The sequence below is a fragment of the Protopterus annectens genome, chromosome 4.part0, assembly GCF_019279795.1.
Source record: "Protopterus annectens isolate FY-2018-M chromosome 4.part0, PAN1.0, whole genome shotgun sequence".
Classification (NCBI taxonomy): domain Eukaryota; kingdom Metazoa; phylum Chordata; order Ceratodontiformes; family Protopteridae; genus Protopterus; species Protopterus annectens.
Genome location: NC_056733.1, coordinates 1,993,284,645 through 1,993,306,227, shown reverse-complemented (window position 1 = coordinate 1,993,306,227; position 21,583 = coordinate 1,993,284,645).

The following is a 21,583-nucleotide window of genomic DNA, read 5'->3' as shown; positions in this document are numbered from 1 at the left end:
GGATCCAATAACCCACATGTTGAAAAAAGATGGAAGCAGACAACACAGATCTATTATTATGGCAAGTACATATATTTTATTTCTACATATTTAAATGACTAATCTAAAAATATGAAGGTGAGTATTATAAAAAGTCAAGCACTATGTATAAGTCACTTGATGAGTAATGATAACAATTTTAACGTAAGTATGTGAGAATAAATTCAAATGTTTCGTGTTAGGGGTACCTTATACACACTGAAGATAATATGGTGTCTCTAGTGAAGAAAGAAAGAAAGAGTGGCTATATAAATATATATATATATATATATATATATATATATATATATATATATATATATGCTCCATTACTCAGTTTGACAATCATTACTTCTAATACAAATGTTGCAATAAATTATGAACCAAGACTTGATTTGACATTGAATTTAATGTGAGTGATAATTGAAAAAATTTGAGTAATAAACAGTAATCGGCCAGTGGCTAATCCCAACATGAAATTTCTTTTGTTTTTCAGTTAATGAGACCATCATTTTAAAAGGCTATTTGAGAGGGGAAGAGATAGTATGATGAGAATGATTAATACTAATAAAAATAGCGGCTCTTTTGGATGTGGGATGTGGGATGTGTACATTGTGTTACCACATGAGCATCAGTCTATACATTTACATCCAAGGACAGGAAAAACTTATGCCCAAGAAGTCATTAAAGGTCTTAGCACATGCCATATGGCTTGGCTAGAAAGTTGCTGCCAGAATGACAAACCCATTTGTGATTCAGGAACATGCTAGCCACAATGACGTAAGACCTCTCCACCCCGCTCACCAGGCTGAATAAAGAGAAGGTCACGATGAGCTGCCTGTCGGGTGCTAGGATCCGCCACATAACGCAAGCACTCAGGTCACTCCAAAGCAAATACAAATATGACTCAGTCATTGTACATGCTGGTGTGAATGACCTGAGACATACCTCCCTGGACTACATGAAAAGAGACATAGAGGAGCTCTCTGATTATGAAGCCCAGGTTGGTATGACCCTGACCTTGAGCAGTATCTTACCCTCACCTAGAATGATGCCACAGTACAAAGACAAAATGATCAATTTTAACAATTGGCTAAAATTTTGGTGTCATTCAAAGGGGATCCAGTGTCTGTCAGCCTGGGATGACATGCTCGACAAGCCACGTTGTTTCACTAGGGACGGCTTGCACCTGTCACCACTGGGCTTTTGGATATTGGCAAAGGCTCTTGCCACCCCCATAGTGCCTTTTTTAGGCAAGGCTCAAAAGTCAAACCCACCCCCATAGACAGCACAAGGAACAAGAAACTAAGGGTAATGCTGCTAAACGCCAGAAGTCTTAACCTCAAGATGCACGCTCAAGCTCTCCTCAGTATGGAGAACATTGATATCTGTGCAGTGACAGAAACCTGGTTCAAGGCTCCAGAGAGCACCCCAGCACTACCAGGCTATACCTCATATCATGCTTTTCGGCCCCAAAACCCGGACCGAACCACAAAAGGAGGGGGGAGTTTCCATATTTATCAAGGATATCCAAACCTCCAGGTTAGTGGCATTGCACGAAGTATCGGACACCATCCATGTGCAACTAACAGTGGGAAAGACTGCTTTTCAGTTTATAGCCTCCTACAGACCACCCTCTCAAAGTCAGGAATCCCACTTGACTTTCCTGAAAACATTGGAGAACATGAAGATCTCTCCGAACACCATTATATTGGGCGACTTCAACTACCCAGACATTGACTGGGAGCACTACTCAAGCCCCAGCACCTTAGCCCAAAGGTTCCTGGAAATTATAAACTCAAATGCTATGGAACAACTAGTCACCACTCCCACAAGGGGGCACAACATACTAGACCTGATCATTACCAACATGGGGACTCTATGCTCCACACCAGAAGTATATCCCTCATTGGTAAGATCAGACCATAAATTAATTTCACTGGATGTCCACATCCCGACCCCACCCCCAGCCCAGAAAACCACAGTGAAAAACTTCTCAAAAGCGAACTTCTCACTTCTCAAAACCGAAGTGGAATCCTTCAAGGCCTCAGGGCCAGTGGAAACTATGGCCCATACTGCAGAATCCTATATAAATGCATTCTACGGACATCTCCAGGAATGCATGGATCATGCTATCCCAAACAAAACCAAGACCCAATCATCCAAAGGCAGGCGTCCAGTCTGGTGGACCCCTGCCATAAATAAACTGTATAACAGAAGGAGGAAGCTACTACATGATAGAGCAAAATCCCTAATAGGGAAGGCATCTCTGATCAGTACTAGCAAAAAATTACGATCCCTCATAAAATCCTCCAAGGCCAGCTTCGAGAGAAAAATTGCACAGGACACCAAAGACAATCATAAGGCTTTTTCAGTTATGTTAGAAACCTGGGATGCAACTCTCAGACTTGTTCTGAGTTGATTCTAAACGACAAAAAATACACTGAACCCACAGACATCGCCAATATCCTGGCAGACAGGTTCAGTGCAAACTCCCCCCCCCCAAAAGAGCAAGTATCTATCCCGGCAGAGGGCTGCCTCCGAAACATCTCTGATGCTCAGGTGAAGGCTGCCCTCTCCAAAGCAAAAAACACTGCTTCCATGGAACCAGATGGCGTCCCAGGTTGCGTCCTACATGAACTCCAAGAGGAACTAATCCCGCAAATAAAACAGCTATACAATCTCAGCCTCACTACAGGATATGTGCCCACAGAATGGCGACCAGCAACAGTGGTCCCACTCCACAAAGGTGGAGGCTCTACGGACCCTGGAAACTATCGCCCCATAAACCTGACTAGCTTAGTCTGCAAGGCTATGGAGAGGATCATCATGGAGCTCATAAACAAAGACATTGGGGACCTACAGACACTAGATCCTACCCAGTTCGGCTTTGTCAAGAGCAGATCCTGCCTTTTGAACCTGGTTGACTTCTTTGAAACAGTCACCAAAGCCATAGATGAAGGGAAGGTAGTCCACACAGCCTATCTGGACCTTGCAAAGGCATTTGACACAATACCCCACTCGGGCATCATAGATAAGCTATCCAGCTTAAATATAAACCCCTATGTCACAAGATGGGTCGCAAACTGGCTCAAAGACAGAACCCACAGAGTGAGAGTTGCTGGAGCCATGTCCGACTCAAAACCGGTCACAAGTGGCGTCCCACAGGGTTCTGTCCTGGGACCACTCTTGTTTGGTATATACTTTTCCGAGGTACAGGCAAATGTGGGAGGACTATGGCTCACTAAGTTCACAGACGACTGCAAACTGGGCGCCATAATCAACTCTCCAGCTGACACAAACATCCTTCAAAAATGTCTCACAGAGACAGATAACTGGTGCAAGCACCATGGTTTAAAGCTAAATGCCAAAAAATGTATAGTCATACCCTTTTGCAAAAACAATGTGCCCACAAATTACCACATAGGCGGAAACCCATTAAGTACAGAGAAAGTTATTAGGGACCTGGGGACCCAAGTTGATAGCAATCTCTCCTTTGAAAACCACATTGCCAAAGTGGTTAGAAAGACCTTCTACATAGCCCACCTCATCAGAAAGGAATTCACATCTAGATCAAGAGAGGTAATCGTGTCCCTTTATTCATCCCTCATCAGGCCCATCATAGAATACAATGCCCCTTTTGGGATGTACCTTACCCGACACCTGCAGCAATTAGAAAGACCCCAAAAGTATCTCACCAAGAGGATCAAGGGTCTCAAACAGATGCCATATGCTGCTCGGTTAAAAAAACTCCAGCTCTACTCAGTTGCATACCGCCTACTTCGAGGCGATCTATGCCTGACGTACAAAGCTATGTCAAATCCAGAATTAATGGACATGCTCCACCTCAGTAAATCTAAATCCCTTAGAGCCACACGCTCGAGGGACTTGAACTGCAGCACAGAAATAAATAGAACTTGCTGGAGGGACAGGTTCATAACCCAGAGGCTCCCTTCGCTCTGGAATAGAATTCCAGTTCATGTGAGGCAGAGCACCTCACTGAATCTCTTCAAGAAGAATCTCAATAGGTGGATGGGGGATCGTAGGTTTGTCCCAGGGATTACTCCCGTGTCACTATTAGACAGAGGCACAGTAAACTAAACCTTAAAAAGGGCACAGTATACTCAAATCAAGGGGTGGCATAAGCCATACAGAATCGGACTAGGCTTATAATTGCCCCAGGGCAGATAGCCTAGTATGAACCTATGAACCTATGAACCTCATTATCACTAATTTACATGTTTTCAAAATAGCAGTTACTATCACAACATGCAACTCATAGGTGACCTACATGCCATGGAAGTAAACAGTTACTCATGAAGGCAGTGGAATACTCCCTTCAGTCACTCTCAGACATGTACACACACAACACACACACACACACACACACACACACACACACACACACACACACACACATACACACCATAGTCCCTGACGTGTTCCTACCACCCTGTCTCCTGTGGTTCCGCCACCCTGTAATACTTTAGTTCCATAATGGCATGTATGGACTAGGCCTTGGTGCCAAATGCATCTTCCCCATTACACTGTGAGTGCCATATGATAATGAGGTTTTACTTCATTGTGGCTAGTTACCTCTCGAATAGGCAACAAGCAGTTAAATGGAAAAAAAACAACCTCCCCATTCCTCAGCATACCCACAGGTGTACCACAAGGCTCCATACTGGGTCCCCTCCTATTTAATATTTTCATAAATGATTTTCACCACTCAATCCCTAATGCAAATCTTATCCAATATGCAGACAATTTGTCTATAATCTGTTCTGCCACCTCTATCCCCACTCTCTTAAAACTAACCCAAGACACTTTTTCTACCACTGAACAGTGGATGAGAGACAATCACCTAGCACTCAATGCCTCAAAAACCAAACGTATGTTATTTACCCCTTCTGAAACAACCACTATAGATAAAAACTCATTCTCCATCACCAGTGTGACACCCGTGCCCTGGCCCAGCAATGAAGGACCCTCAATCCTCATCACTAACACCAGAGAAGGCATCTCATATATGAAGGAAAGGATAACCAATACACACAGTAAAGTGCAATTTCCCTTAAGAGCACACAGAGATCACAGTCAGTCTGGGGTGGGTTGCTCCCTTGCTCTCCAGGTCCACAATAAGACTCCCCACTGGCACAGCTATAAGACCAGATCTCAGCCTAGTGGGCAAGCTAAAACCTGTAGCTCCCTCTCTGTCCAACCAGTGCTTCTTGTCCCTGCCCAAGTAGCTGATACACACACACACACACACACACACACACACACACACACACACACACACACACACACACACACACACACACACACACACACACACACACTTTGAGAAGAGTTTATACAACCACTCAGACACTCCTGGGGAAGGCTGGCACAGGTTCTCCAGCTGTGCCCCCTTTACCCAGACTATACAGTAGTACTCTGCCACCACCCACTAATAATTATCAGCTACTCAAAGGCCCTTAAAAGGGTGTCCAATTATTACTGTGCAATATTATTATCCAATTGGTAGTATAGCCCAGGGCTAAAGCTATTAGAGTGGCCTTGTACAGTTTTTACCAAAGGCATATAAGTACTCTTAAGAGCTTAACTTATCTCTACACAAATTAGCCACAGTTGAAAGGTTTTAAAATATTTAATAACAAATAATAGCACAAGACAATACTTCTTAATATACAGTGCTAGTCAAGAGTTCAGAGATCACACAGAAATACTTCAAATAATTTAGTAGTACAGTTCTGACATCACAGAAAAGTACTTAGTCTAATCTTTCTAGTTCCTAGCTATTTCTAAAAGAAAACACAAGTCTAAGATAACTTACATATGAGCAAGGCAGTTCTGTGAGTTGGATGATCAAGACAAAAATGCGTAATGCCTTCTGATTCTCTCTGTTTAAATTGCTATTTTCAGTCCTGATTCCCATTACATCATTTTTTTACACTTTCCTAGTGTTCCCGGGCTACACATTAACTACATTTACATTTTTTAACATATCCTTGTGTTATCTTGCAGCTGGTCAGGAAGCATAGCAATAAAAATACATTTGCATGTTTAAATCTAGCAATTTAACTCTTGGTTAAAACAATAGAAAAAATGTCTTTATCTAGATAGACTGCAGCCGAATTTAGATCAAAGGGTCACAATATGCTTTTACTGGGTCAGTAGAAAGCACTGTTGCCACATTTTTGTAACAGCATTTTTTTTCGTTTAAGACAACAAGCTTGTGTCTTACATTGATATTTACAAATGATAGAATTATCTGCATAATACTGTCTGGCTAGGTTGGCAGCCTTCACATTTCTCCCACCCCCCCCCCCCAGAAAATTCAAGCTAGTTTTTCAAGTCACCCTAGAGAAACACCACTTGAAAGGGTCAGGTCTATCTGAGTATACTTACCCCATTCCCTGTCTTGAGAGCCCATCTGCATTGACATTGCTACTCCTACTGCAGTGCTGCACTGACATATCATATGCTTGCAACCCTAGGCTCCATCTTAGCAACTTGGCATTTTGCTGGCCGGCTCTGTGTAACCATATTAGAGAGTTGTGATCTGTCATAACAGTGAATTTCCTTCCATACAGATAATGCTGAAGTTTCTGCAGTGCCCACACTATGGCTAGACATTCCTTTTCTACAGCTGCATAGCATTCCTCCCTGGGTTGGAGCCTATGACTGAGATAAACCACTGGGTGCTCTTCCCCCTCTGAAGAAATCTGGCTAAGTACAGCCCCCACCCCATGGTTTGAAGCATCCACCTGCACAACAAATTATTTGCTGTAATCTGGACTGGCTAACACAGGGGGTCCTCCCAAAGCTTCTTTAAGATTCTGGAATGCCTGCTCACATGTTGGGGTCCACACTACCTTATCTGGCCTGTTCTTCCTTGTCAGGTCTGTGAGGGGAGAAACTATGGTACTATAACTGGGGGCAAACTTTCTGTAGTACCCTGCTGTCCCTAAAAATGCCCTCACCTGATTTTTAGTAACAGGTGCAGGCCATGCCTGAATGGCTTCCACATTGGCAGGTTCTAGCCTTATCTTACATCTCCCCACTCTATGTCCTCAGTAGGAGACCTCTGCCATACCCACCTGACATTTGCTCAGCTTAATGGTCAACCCCTGCCCTCTGTAGTCTGCCCAGCACCTCCCTGACATGCTGAAGGTGCTCTGGCCAGGACTGGCTGTAGATGGCAATATCATCTAGATAACCAAGGGCAAATCCTAGGATACTATCTACCGGCCTCTGGAAAGTCACTGTGGCATTCTTCATTCCAAAGGGCATCTTTGTGAACTCATATAAGCAAAAAGGAGTCACAAAGGCTGACTATTCTTTAACACTGGGGGTCAAAGCCACCTGCCAGTAACCCTTGGTAAGATCAATGGTTGTAAGATACTTAGCCCCACCCAGCCTCTCTAGGGCCTCATCTGTCCTAGTCATGGGGTAAGCATCCGACTCTGTGTGACTAATTTCCTGTAGTCCACACAGAACCTGGTGCTGCCATCCTTCTTTGGCACCAGCACCACTGGGGACGCCCAGGGACTTTTGGACTCTTGAATCACCCCTAGATCCAACATCTCTTGTACCTCCTCCCTCAGAGTCTGTTTGGCTCTCTCAGGCACTCTATAAGGGGCCTGACTAATAGGCCTTTGGGGTCCTGAATCCACCTGGTGCTGCACCAGGTGGATGCACCCCGGTTTCCCAGTGAACATGAACCCAAATTCCTGCAATACTGCTCGGATTTCTCGAACCTGGGTAGGAGACAGCTGCTGGGACATTGCTACCCCTTCCACTGAAGTGTCAGCATGAACTTCACTGAGGAGATCAGTCCCCAGATCTCCCTCAGACTCCTCCTGCAATCTACTGCAAATGCTCAGCACAAGGGCCTCCCTATCATGGTAAGGTTTCATCATGTTAACATGGTACAATTGGTGCCCCTGACATCTTCCTAGCAGTTCCACCATGTGGTTAACATCACTTACCTTTCTTACCACCTTGTAGGGTCCCTCCCAAGCTGCTTGCAGCTTGTTGTGTCTGAAAGGAATGAGAACCATTATTTGCTGCCCCACTGCATACTCTCTAGCTCGAGCATTCCTGTCATACCACACCTTTTTCTGTTGTTGGGCTTCTGTCAGGTTCTCCTGGGCCAAGCCCATGAGTTCCCTGAGCCTTGTCCTGAGGTTTAGGCTGTATGCCAAAACAGACTCCTTGTGAGACTCATACTCACCTTTACACTCATCTCAAATTAAATCTAGAGATCCTCTCACCCTATGCCCATACAGCAACTCAAAGGGTGAAAAACCTGTGGATTCCTGGGGAACCTCTCTGTAAGCAAACAAAAGATGGGGCAAATATTTGTCCCACTTCCTCTTAAACTGATCTGCAAATGCCCATAGCATGGACTTGATTGTAGAGTTTAACCTCTCAACAAGACCATTAGTCTGGGGATGGTAGGTGTGGTCTTCATGTGCTTCACCCCACAGGACTTCCACAGACAAGCCAGCAGGTCTGACATGAAATTGGCACCTTTGTCAGTCAGTATTTCTTTTGGAAAACCTACCCTGCTGAAAATCTCTAACAAAGCATTTGCCACCTTCTCTGCCTCAATAGAAGACAAAGCCACTGCCTCAGGGTATCATGCAGCATAATCCACTACCATGAGCATATACCTTTTCCTGTGGAACTTGGGGTACTCAGAGGATCTGCAATATCCATAGCTACCATCTGAAATGGCTCCTCATTCACAGGCAAAGGCATCAAAGGAGCTCTCACTTTGTCTCCTGCCTTGCCTACCTTTTGGCACTGCTCACAGGTCCTGCATTACCCTGTTACATATCTGGAAATTCCAGGCCAATAGAAGTTCTGCATAATATGCCTCTTTGTACGTTTTATGCCCATATGACCTGCAAAGGGAATATCATGGGCTATGGCTAGAAGTGCCAGATGGTAGGCCCTAGGCACTACCAACTGCTGTACCCTCTCACCTTCTAGCCCTCCCTCTGGGGTCCACTCTCTGTATAGTAACCCTTTGTCCCAGTATACAGATTTCCCCTTTCCTTGAGAATCAGATGCCTCCCTAGCTACCTGCCTCAGGCCTTGCAATGTAGGGTCTGAGAGCTGAGCTTGTCTCAACTGTCTCCTTGTAACCCTTCCCAGCTCCCCTTCCACAGGAAGTCTGGCATCCTCTGACAGTGGTGCCTCACTGTCAGCCTGGGTACTACTACTCACCTCTACCTTTGCAGTCACTCTGTCCAAGGGACCATCAGGACCCAAAAGCAGCTGTGGCTCACATTCAGTTTCACTGCTACAGAGTAGCTCACTCCCTGAAGTAACCACATCACAGTCCTGGCTGCAAGTTTGTAGCCTGTCTGGGTCTCCTCCAGGCTACCAGACCCACATGCTTGTCTACTAGCCTGACTGTGTGTAACTGCATAAGCACATGGTACTGCCTCATCCAAATCCTTCCATATCAGGACATCTGTAGGATGGTAGTTTGGTGCCCCTGTTGTCTCAAGACAACATGCTATTGGCATTTTGTCTTTCCCACTTACTGGCTCCCTCACATTTTGTTCCCCACCTTGCCTCTGTGGACACCTGTATGCCACATGGCCCCACTAGTTGCATTCAAAACATTTAACCCTAGCTCCTGGACATGTACCTGGACTAGTGGCTTCCCCTGCTACTGGCAGATTCTGTTGTGGCAGTCTGTGCTGCCCACCATGGGTTCCTTTAGACCCATGAGCAGTACTGGGGGTCCCCTTCCTGTGCAGGCCTGCCCTGCTTGCCAGGTATAAGTCTCCCTTCTTCCCTAACTCATCTGAAGTAGCACACTGTCTATCAGCTAACCAGATCCTCATGTCCTCAGGCAATGTGCTAAGGGCTTGTTCCCTCACCAAAAGTTCTGACCACCCTTCAAAAGTTGTGACCTGACATTCACTCACCCATTTATGGAAATAAGTGCTCAATTCAGCAACGTATTCACACACACTTTCATCTGCCTTGTGTCTATGCTCACAAAACTTTTTCCTATACATTTCAAGTGTTAGCTTAAACAGTTCTAACAGGCATTTTTTTACAGCAGTATAATCAAAACATGCAACGTCAGACATTTTAGATAAAACAGTTACAGCTTTACCATGGAGTAAGGGGGTCAGGAATCGTACCCAGAGCCCTTGGTCAGCTTCATATTGTTTACATACCCTCTCAAACATATGAATGAAACTATCAAAATTATCCCCCTCTTTAAACTGAGGAAGAAATTTACTGACCTTTTGTGCTTCTGGGGACCAGTTACTCCCTCCCCCATTACCTCCATGACTCTGGCAAAAAGTCAGCATCTCCTTCTCATGCTGCCTCTACCTCTCTTGTTCCTCAGCTTCCAGACGTAACAGTTTCTCATTCTCCTCAGCCTGTAGACTCCTCAGTCTCTCAGCTGCTTCTATTTCCAAATGCCTGGCCTCCAACTCAAGTCTCTTTAGCTCCAGATGGATTTTTAAGTTCACTGCAGAAAGGTTAAGCTGTCCATTCTCTGAGGGTATTATATCTCCACTGCCAGTCTGATTGTCCTCCTGGTTGCTGTTTTCTGATGCAGCTGTAACCAAGGCTGCAATCAGGTCTGCCTTAGTCAGGTTTCCATGCACCAGTCCCCTAGACTGGCACATCTCTGCCAGCTGGCTCCTTGTCAGCTTTCCATACTCCTCTGCTGACATGCTGCCTGCTCACCCTGACTAACTCAGCTAACAAAAGAAATAAAACAATTGTGATCCGAACTCCGAGTATTCATGGCATGGCTGTTTTAGAGTACAAAAACACATTCAAAGCTCACTGTACACAAGATACAGGATTCACTCTACCCACACCACTACAAGCCAATTAGTATTTGCCAACTAATTAATATGTGATGTGGATATCACTTTGCTGCCAAACAATTAATATGTGAGGATTTCCCAACCACTGCCACCAATTAATATGTGACTCCCGTGCCCTGGCCCAGCAATCAAGGAGCCTTAATCCTCACCACTAACACCAGAGAGGGCATCTCATATATGAAGGAAATGATAACAAATATACACAGTAAAGTGCAATTTCCCTTAAGAGCACACAGAGATCACAGTCAGTCCAGGACTGGTCACTCCCTTGCTCTCCAGGTTCCCAATAAGACTTCCCACTGGCACAGCTATAGGGTCCAGATCTCAGCCTAGTGGGCAAGCTAAAACCTCTAGCACCCTCTCTGTCCAACCAATGCTTTGTGTCCTTACCCAAGTAGCTGACACACACACACACTTTGAGAAGAGTTTACACAACCACACAGACACTCCTGAAGAAGGCTGGCACAGGTTCTCTAGCTGTGCCCTCTTTGCCCAGACAATACAGTAGTACCCTGCCACCACCCACTAATAATTATCAGCTACTCAAAGGCCCTTAAAAGGGTGTCCAATTATTACTGTGCAATATTATTATCCAATTGGTAGTATAGCCCAGAGCTAAAGCTATTAGAGTGGCCTTGTACAGTTTTTAACAAAGGCATACAAGTACTCTTAAGAGCTTAACTTATCTCTACACAAATCAGCCACAGTTGAAAGGTTTTAAAATATTTCATAAAAAATAATAATAACACAAGACAATACTTCTTACTATATAGTGCTAGTCAAGAGTTCAGAGATCACACAGAGATACTTAAAATAATTCAGTAGTACAGTTTTGACATCACAGAAAAACACTTAATCTAATCTTTCTAGTTCCTAGCTATTTCTAAATGAAGACACAAGTCTAAGATAACTTACATATAAGTAAGACAGTGCTGTGAGTTGGATGATCAAGACAAAAATGCCTAATGCCTTCTGATTCTTTCTGTTTAAATTGCTATTTTCAGTCCTTATTCCCATTATATAATTTCTTAAACTTTTCTGGTGTTCCCAGGCTACACATTAACTGCATTTGCATTTTTAACATCTCCTTGTTTTATCTTGCAGCTAGTCAGGAGGCATAGCAATAAAAATACATTTGCATGTTTAAATATAGCAATTTAACTCTTGGTTAAAACAATAGTAAGAATGTGTTCATCTAGATGGACTGGAGCCAACTTTAGATCAAAGGGTCACAACATGCTTTCACTGGGTTAGTAGAGAGCACTCTTGCCACATTTTTGTAACAGCATTTTTTTCATTTAAGACAACAAGTCTGTGTCTTACATTGATATTTACAAATGTTAGAATTATCTGCACAATTCTATCTGGCTAGGCTGGCAGGCTTCACAACCAGCCACAACAATACAGCTCTTGAAGTCGTATCTGAGGCCAAACTATTAGGTGTCCTCATTGATGATCAGCTTAAATTCAACTCCCACATACAAATAAACATAAAAAAACACCAGAAACATGGTATGCTCTACCGCCATTGTCACTACCTCACTCCCTCTAAGTTCACTCTCTCTACCACTTTCCTCATCCCTTCTCTCCTATATGATGCCCCACTCCTAACTAACCTACAATCCACACTCAAGTCAAAACTCTCCTCCTGCTATAATAAGATTGCCAAGTTTGCCACTAGCTACAATTATCTCACCTACATTCAACTCACTCATGTTCACAAACTCATTTTTAGCCCCTTCCTCTGTCCTTCCCTATCCTCATCCCATAAATGCACCTTCCAGAAAGATCCTTAAGATCCAACAATCAAAACCTGATAGAATTGCATAAACCCACCCTCCCCCCTGGCAAAAATCTCCTTTGCTTTGCCCTTGCACATTAGTGGAACTCCCTACCACCATCCATCCGTACCATCTGTAGTCACCCTTCCTTTAAAACCTCACTTCACTCACACCTAACATCTCTCTGGGAATGTTCCTGCTCCCATCCCACATAACCTCTTCTCCTCTCAATACCTCAGACATCTCATGTACTCCAGTGTCCTATTCTTTTCCTTGTAAAGTACTAGCAAAAATTTACAACAATTCTTATTTTTCATAACCTTAATTGTTTGTTTCATATTGTATCTTTAAATACTATGATTTTAGTTGTACTTCTGTATTTACTGTTATATAATTACTTGTTTATAACTTTTGTTATTGTGGAGCTTTTCTCCCCAGGACTCCATTGGAAATGGGTTCTTCTTGGCCCAATGGACCATCCTGGCAAATAAATAAATAAATAATAGAAATCTCTGGTGGTGTAGTGGTTCCCTCCACTCCCCACCCCATCACTTTTATGAAGTGTGTGCCATTACAGCACTTATCCCTGGTGTCCAGTGATTCCACCCACCCCTGATCCCCATACTACTGTTGGCACCATTGTGACACTTCAGAGTGTGTCCGATGTTCCCCCCATTCCTGTTATGCTGATCTGTGTCTCAGTGCACTTTATGGAGTAATCCCTGGTATCCAATGTTTCCCCTACCCCTCAATTCTCATAGTAATGTTGGTGCCAGTACAGCAATGTAGAGTGTGTACTCCCCATTCCTTGTAGTAACATCAGTGCTGGTTCAGCACCTTAACCAATATTCCTGCTGTCCTGTAATTTCCATCCACCCCCCAATCATCCTTATGATTTATGTGGCATTACAAAACTTCACTTTATTCCTGGTGGTCTACCGGTTCCCCCATTCCTGATCCCGCTAGTAAAACAGGTGCCAGTGCATCACTTTAGAGATGATTCCCTCAAGTCTAGTGTATACCCCCACCCTTCTGTCTCAATTTTGAAGTCAAAGCCGTTATGGCACTTTACAATTAAGCCTTGGTGTCCTTCTGACCTTGTTCAGTACTGAGACATGGTGGGGAAAGCCATTCTGATCTACATGACAGACCGCTCTCTTGAATCACTCAGCCATATAGTTGCCCTCCTGGAAGTGGTTCTGGGGAGAGATCACATGGCTAATCAGCATATGTCTTTCCTCCCAGAATGCCTTATTCATCAGGGTTGTGAGACCAGCCCTTAGTGGTGCTGCATGTCTTTGAGTTGGAGAATCATGCAACACTGTGTAAGGATGCTTGGTGAATACCAAAAAAGTATAAATCCAGCCCAAGGCATTCATGATAGATTTACATTCAATTCCAGTAATGAAGTTATATGTTGTGTCTATAAAGTCTATACTAATATCTATGGAACTTAAATTGCTGCTTTAAATTTTTAATTAGTATTCAGCTGTATGTATGGTGAGTACAATTTAAATGGAGAATGTTGCAATGTATTCTATCTAATGAAGTCCAATTTTATGTGGGAGGAAAGGGCTCACATGTATTTTTTAAAAAATAGTAAAAGGGTTTGCAGTGCTGTGTCACAGTTTTTTGATACACTTTGTTGCCATTTGGTCTGGCATATGTGTGTGTATGTGTGCTATATATCGATGTAATCTTTTGTGTGTGTGTGTGTGTGTGTGTGTGTGTGTGTGTGTGTGTGTGTGTGTGTGTGTGTGTGTGTGTGTGTGTGTATGTGTGTGTTTATGTATATATTTAGAGATACATCTGTGTGTATATATATATATATATATATATATATATATATATATATACATACTTACATATATAAAGACATACATAGATATACATATAGATAAATAACAGATAGGTAGCAATATCAAAAAGGTACTGGAGGCAGAACTACCGTATTTCTCCATAAATAAGACCTAACCAGAGAATAAGGCCTAACATGTTTTTTCAGGGTGGTCATGATGTAAGCCCTACCCCAAAAATAAGCCCCAGTTAAGATAGTCAACAACACATCATGGACATGTTAAATTATAAAATAATATTATTGACACTTGTTGACAAAGGTTATCGTACTCTGCTCATCATTTTTGGACCATTCGGACACCCAACTTCTTTTCTTTGCAGAAAGTCATAAGATTCTTTCCCTGGGAGTCCTCCACGATTTTTACTGTAACCCTAATCCTCACTCACACTTGATGGTTGAGATTCTTGGCCCATAAACACTGGCAAGTGTACTTTGACTGGTCAAAGTACAGACGATGCACGTAAAACATGCACACTTGATAACGAAAGGTTGTGGTGTCTTCTTAACTGTCGCCATTTTGTGTTGCCACTCCTGTCTTGTAAGTCTTCAATTAACCCCCCTCCCCAGACAAGATGAGTGCAAAAAGAAAGAGCTATTCCATCGAGTACAAGAAAAGAATGGTGGAGGATTCCCGGGGAAAGAATCTGATGGCTTTCTGCAAAGAGAAGAAGTTGGATCTTCGAATGGCCTGAAAATGACATGCAGCATATGATAACCTCAGTCAACAGGCCAATGAAGGAAATGCTAAGAAGTGCAAGTGTGTATCAGGTTGGCGACCATTATTTCCTGAGATGGAAGACATCATGTGTGAATGGATTGCTAACAGGAGAGCAAAGGCTTTGGTTGTGCACAGGGCTGATATTCAAGCATTTGCCCTTGCAATGGCACCACAGTTAGAAATATCCCCAGAAGAATTCAAAGCATCACAACATTGGCTGGATGGCTTCCTTCAGTGATATGAACTGTCTCTAAGAAGATTAACAACACTGTTCAAGCTGGAGGATACTGAAGTTATTAAACATGCACTTGCATTCAAGTCCTTTGTTGATGGCATCAACTTTTCTAAATACCAACTCTCCAACATGATTGCTATGGATGAAACTGCAGTGTTTATGGACCAAGGATCTCAAACAACAATTGATCAGAGAGGTCGCCAATCTACATTCCCTCCACTGGTTACAAAAGTGCATGTGTTACCTGTATTTTGGCAATTCATCTACATGGAAAGAAAACCTCACCTCTAATCAATGGTAACGGCAAGAAAGATAAGATTGAACATGTTTCAGGCATTTACATTCTTGAAACTGAAAAAGCCTGGTGCACACAAACAGTTACAAGGAAGTGGGTCGATGTAATGCTGCCACTTGTTTTGCGAGGTGGTGAAAGAGGTCTGCTAGTCTGGGATTCAGCCAGCACTCACCACGCTAAAGACATGAAGAAATTCCTTGCATGGAGAAGAATAGATCAAATAATGATTCCCACAGGAATGACTGCCTATCTCCAGACTCTTTAATATTGCAATAAACAAGCCATTCAAGGAGCATGTGCACATGGAACTCAATGACTACATTAAAAATAGAATGGAGAGAAATCAGCATGGAAACTTTGTGAAGCCTAGCCTACAAGAGGTCATGACTTGGGTGAAAAATTCATGGGATAAAATCACTGACAGCTGTGTTGCCAATGCACTACGAGCAGGCTACATGGACAAGCAGTGCTCATTTAAGGAGGGCTATATTGCTAGGCATGACAGATTGGGGCCAATGGTTCTGCAGGAAATGGAGTCACAAGAAATTCAGGCCAGAATTCGGGGGTTAGAGACTTATGACAATGTTCCAGAAGAAGATGACATGACTGTATTTGAACAACTTTTCCATTATCAGGGCAACAGAATGGATTGTTTCTGCTTTCAGCTGCCAGCAAGATCTTGTCAGTTTTTTTTTTACTTTATTGTATTAAGGTAACGTTTTATTATCAAGGGGTAATTACAAAGTAAAGCCACTAGTTTCCAGACTTCATTTTTATGACTTTCCATCATGTTTCTCTTTCTCTGGGTAAGGAATAAAGAAAGCATCGCCACTCAAAAAGTGACAGTTATTCACCTGTTTTATTCCCCTCCTCCAATACACATATATTGAGATTTTTCTGCACTTTCTGTTAAGCATGAAATATTGCACTGTGAATGCCAAGGTGTAGAATCTGAAGCTGAAATGTTTGTTGCACTGTTTATGTAGAATTCTCACACAACTGTTAAAGCATTGCCTAGAACTGTTGCCCACTAACAGAAAAGTACCAAATAAATGTCAATTTGTGTACATGAATAAATGTCAATTTGTGTACATGAATAAATGTTGATTTTTGTACATGAATAAATGAATAAATAGAGATTGTTGTATGGGGGGGGGTAAATAAGGCATCCCCTGATAATAAGCCCTAATGCGTATTTCGGCGGTGAGAAAAGTATAAGACCCGGTCTTATTTTCGGGGAAATACGCTATATAAAACAAGAGTTTATTCAGTGCTCTAACAAATAAAGGTATTAGCCTACTCTGCTTTGCATATTAAATAAAACAAACAGTACCTTTGCTAATTCTCATAATAGTGTTCAGTCCACATGTCTTCCTTCAATATTAACAGAAAATAGATTAGTTCCTGGTTTACGTTCTGATAATCCTCTTGGTGAAAAAATAATTTCCTGCCTGCTGCTTTCTGGCAGCCTCCTTATGTACCACATTGTTTGTCAATTAAAACCTTCTTATCTAGTTAACTGCTGTGAGAATATTCTCATTCTCCATACTACAGTATATATTCTGATTGCATATTTAAAGGCACATACACATTTTCCATACCCAACATGTTTCAAATCCTGCATGCATACAAAAGTTCATAAGTTCCATTTTCAGCATTCAGGGTGTTTAGTCTGTGAGGAATGCTAACCTTCTAATCTTTTCATAAATGTTGTTAGTGATTCCTGCAAGGTACTATTAAATGGTACTCTAATCCATAAACTAGGAATTTTTTTGTGTGATGTAAGATCCTTGTAAAGCAGTATTTAATGTCTTAATCTTATACATACTTTGTAAGTCATAATGTTTTCATATTATCTTTTATTTCAAAGCCCAGTAGTGCTTATAACATACTGTCCCTAAATGCACTATATGCCTGTGTTAATTTTCATCTAAAGTATTGATAACAAATTGTAAAAAAGTTTTAACTTCTGACACCTTCCGCTCTAAATTAATTAATAAGTTTCATGGTGAGACTCTTTTTAGCAAATTTCTCTATACTTTATCAAGTTTTTCAACTCTCCTTTATTATATGAACAAAATGTGTTATTAAACTCTAAAATCAGTCTTATGTAAGTTTTTTTATAATTCAACTATGCATTTTTCTGTTTGTAATGAAATGCAATTCATTAAAAGACCAAGTTGTCTTATTGCTATAGTCCTGATGAAGTTTGCATTCTTGGTATAACACCACTTAGAGGATGTTGTTATTCCCAGATTGCTATATTCATTAACTTCTAATAGAGCATATCTTGTAATTTTACTGGCTGCCTTACAATTTAATTTCCAAAATACATAGTGGATTTACTTAAACTAAATATGATGTTTCTACTTTTTGCAAAGTTTGATATACCCAGCATATACCTATTAACATCAGTATTATCATTTTATCAGTAATTATAAAACCTGACTTACAATCATCTGTGTATTTGTTCATCCAACCTTTATTTGTAATTAGAATTGTTGCAAAAAAGAATATTAAACAACAGTGGGCCCAAAAGCAAACCCTGAGGCACTTCAATATTCACAGGAAGTGGCTCAGAACTATAATCCTGTATTGTCACTGTCTGCTTTCTCTCATTCTGTTATCTAGTTAATCAAGTAAGGATTATAATTATACTTACCTAAATGGTTGTACAGTACTTAATGAGGAAAGATGTCAAATGCCTTGGATAAATATGAACAACTGTCATCCCTTGGTCCATAGTTTTTGTTATCTGGTCATAAAATTCCATTAATTTTGTTAAAGTTGATCTCTCCTTAGAAAAGCTATGCTGGTTAACATCATATGAGTTGTTTTCTATTTTGTTACCCTTACATTAATTCCAAAATACACTTCTCAAAACATTTACTTAATATTGAGGTCAGACATTTTTACTTCTGTATATTCTTATTAGCCCTTTATTCCACCAATAAGGGCATTTATTTTTTCCATTCATCATTCCTGATAATGTGAATTTGACCTCATTACTTAATTTTTTTCTAAGATAGAATAACTGCCATCATTAACTGATATTTTCCTTCCAGTTTTATTTAATTGATCTCACCACTCAACTTTTTGTAGTTCAGTTTATTGTATAAGCATGTGTCTTTTTATCTTTATTACAAATTTCTTATATTTTCTTATTTTAAAAATTATTGAATTATGATCTGATTGACACAAAGAAGAACCTATCTTTATATTAGTTATCAAATTCACTTCATATATAATTATTAGGTTCAGTATACTTTCTTTCCTTGTGTTTTGTTTTACTAACTGGATAATCATATGAAATGTTTACTAGATGGTAGTGTCATATTTCTTATACCCAGGAATAATAAAATGTATTGAGTTCCATGCTTCAGTAATGATAACCAGGTCCAAGTCTTCTTGTTCAATGGTAAACTTCAGCTGATAGTGTTGGTTATCCATGCTTTGTACATTACAAAATACACTTTTATAGTATTATCAGATCTCCTGTATCCATTACTTGCATTAACTGATGGCCCAAAAAAAGGATTAATGTGTTCAAAGAATTTTCCTGCTAAATACTCATGCCTATGTGGCGTTAGATTAAATAAATCCCTAGAAAACATTTACTGATTACTCATACATGTCCCAATTTTTAGTTAGTTTGGAGTTATACACTGTGTTTACCTATCAAACTTATGTGCCTTCATGTGCATATATTCATTCCAACTTAGAGCTAGAAGAATGTCACTGAAAATTAGCTGTATAGAACCAGTTTCTATTTTTTTATAGTTGTCATTATAGATGTCTTCATATTTTTTTATTGGAGTGTTACTTAAATCATTTACTCCTACATGAAATAATAGTATATTTTATTTTATTTTTCCATGAATATATTTTTCAATATTTGGTAAATCAGTTGTTTTAAGCCCTGAAACAGATTGTATTCTACCTTTCTCCTTATTTATTGAACACAGCCTCCTAACACAATTCCTATTCCAATGCATAGAAGCACCCAAGATCAGAATTTTTAGCTCTACTAAAGTTTTCTTTCATTATCCTTAAAGCTGCTTTCGGTATCATTAGATACATGAGAAGTTTCCTCAGAAAACCCATTTTTTGAGAGAGCTATGCTATAGGTTCATAGGTTCATAGGACAATATTAGGCTATTGGCCTGGCGGCCCTTATAAGCCTGGCCAAGAATTTCACCCATGTTCCCACAAAGTCAGCACCTGTTTTTCCTGTCCAGCAGGGACACAGGTGGGATTCCAGGGTATATTTTCAGTTTCCCATCCAGTTGTCCAGGTTCCTCTTAAAGAGGGCAAGTGAGGTACTCGGGTCTACTTTATGTCCTCGAAAAGCAAGTTGGCCAAATACGAAATGCCTGACACATAACACCCGAACACTGACTAACCACAAACGCATATGTCCCGAAACTGGAAAGAGCGAATCACCTACTTTGTCCACGATCTTTTACACCACTGCACTGAATCAAGCAGAGGACTCTTTCCCGTCACCGGAAAACATAAACATAGTTTAGTTTTCTCACTATACAAACATTTTTGTAAGGTTAGGTAAAGTCTATATATAATATACAAACTTTACCTAACCTTACAAAAATGTTTATACTGTGAGATATTAGAAGTACGATTATGTTTTCCGGTAAAGGGAAAGGGCACCGGAAAACATAAACATACTTTTAATTTCTCACAGTATGAACATTTTTATAAGGTTAGGTAAAGTTTGTATATAATTTACAAACTTTACTTAACCTTACAAAACTGTTCATACTGTGAGAAATTAGCACAGCGGTGTTACGGATCATGAACAAGTTACTTGAATTGATATTTCAGATTTCGGGACATACGCATTTCAGGTTAGTCAGCATTCGGGTGTTATGTGTCGGGCATTTTGTATTCAGCCAACCTGCTTTCCGAGGACATAAAGTAGACCCAGGTACTCTGCTTGACATGAAGAGGGAATCTATTCCACAGATGGAGGAGTTGTTTGGACACAAATCTATCCCGCCAACAAGTTCTATTAATGTCATAGACCAGGTTGAGACCTTGTGTGCAGGTTGCGCAAGTGGAGTTTGACTTATAGATATGCAGCAACTCCATCAAGGCTGAGTATGAGATGGCCTTGTATGCCAGGCACAGCTATATCCTCCTCCTAAAGCACTTAGTTTCTAACTTGTCTCTCTACTTCCTAGCTCTGCATTATCAATATAATCATAACTTCCTTATATATGTATGGAATCTATCTTTCCCATTGTTATCAAATACATTGTACTATTAAAATTTTGGAGACAATTATTGTCTGATAGTGTTATACTACTGAATGATTCAACTTCTTGTACAGTTTCACTGTTGTCATGAACTTTCCTTGAGTCTAATTCAGTTCATTTTATTTTCAAATGCTTAATTTTCTTTTTTTTTTCTTTTCCTTAGTACACTTGCAGGTTCACCTATCACTTCATTATTGTTTCTATCTTTGATGTTAGCTATATATGGTTATATAAGACCTAAATGTAACTCTCATTTTCTGATGTTTCCCCCTCTACTTATCACATATACCAGTTTCTTTAGTCACACCTGCCCCTTTAATGACTAACTGATCATCTTTGATCAATCTTTTAATAAAATTAATAATTGTGCATACTGCTCTACCATTATTACATGTACATTCAGTTGAAGGTTCAATTGAATTACTTTCAACAACTAGCATCAATTTTTCTATTTTTTCACAATTTATGCACTTCTTATTTGGACGATGTTTATGTAAAGTTTACATCCCAAGCACTCTT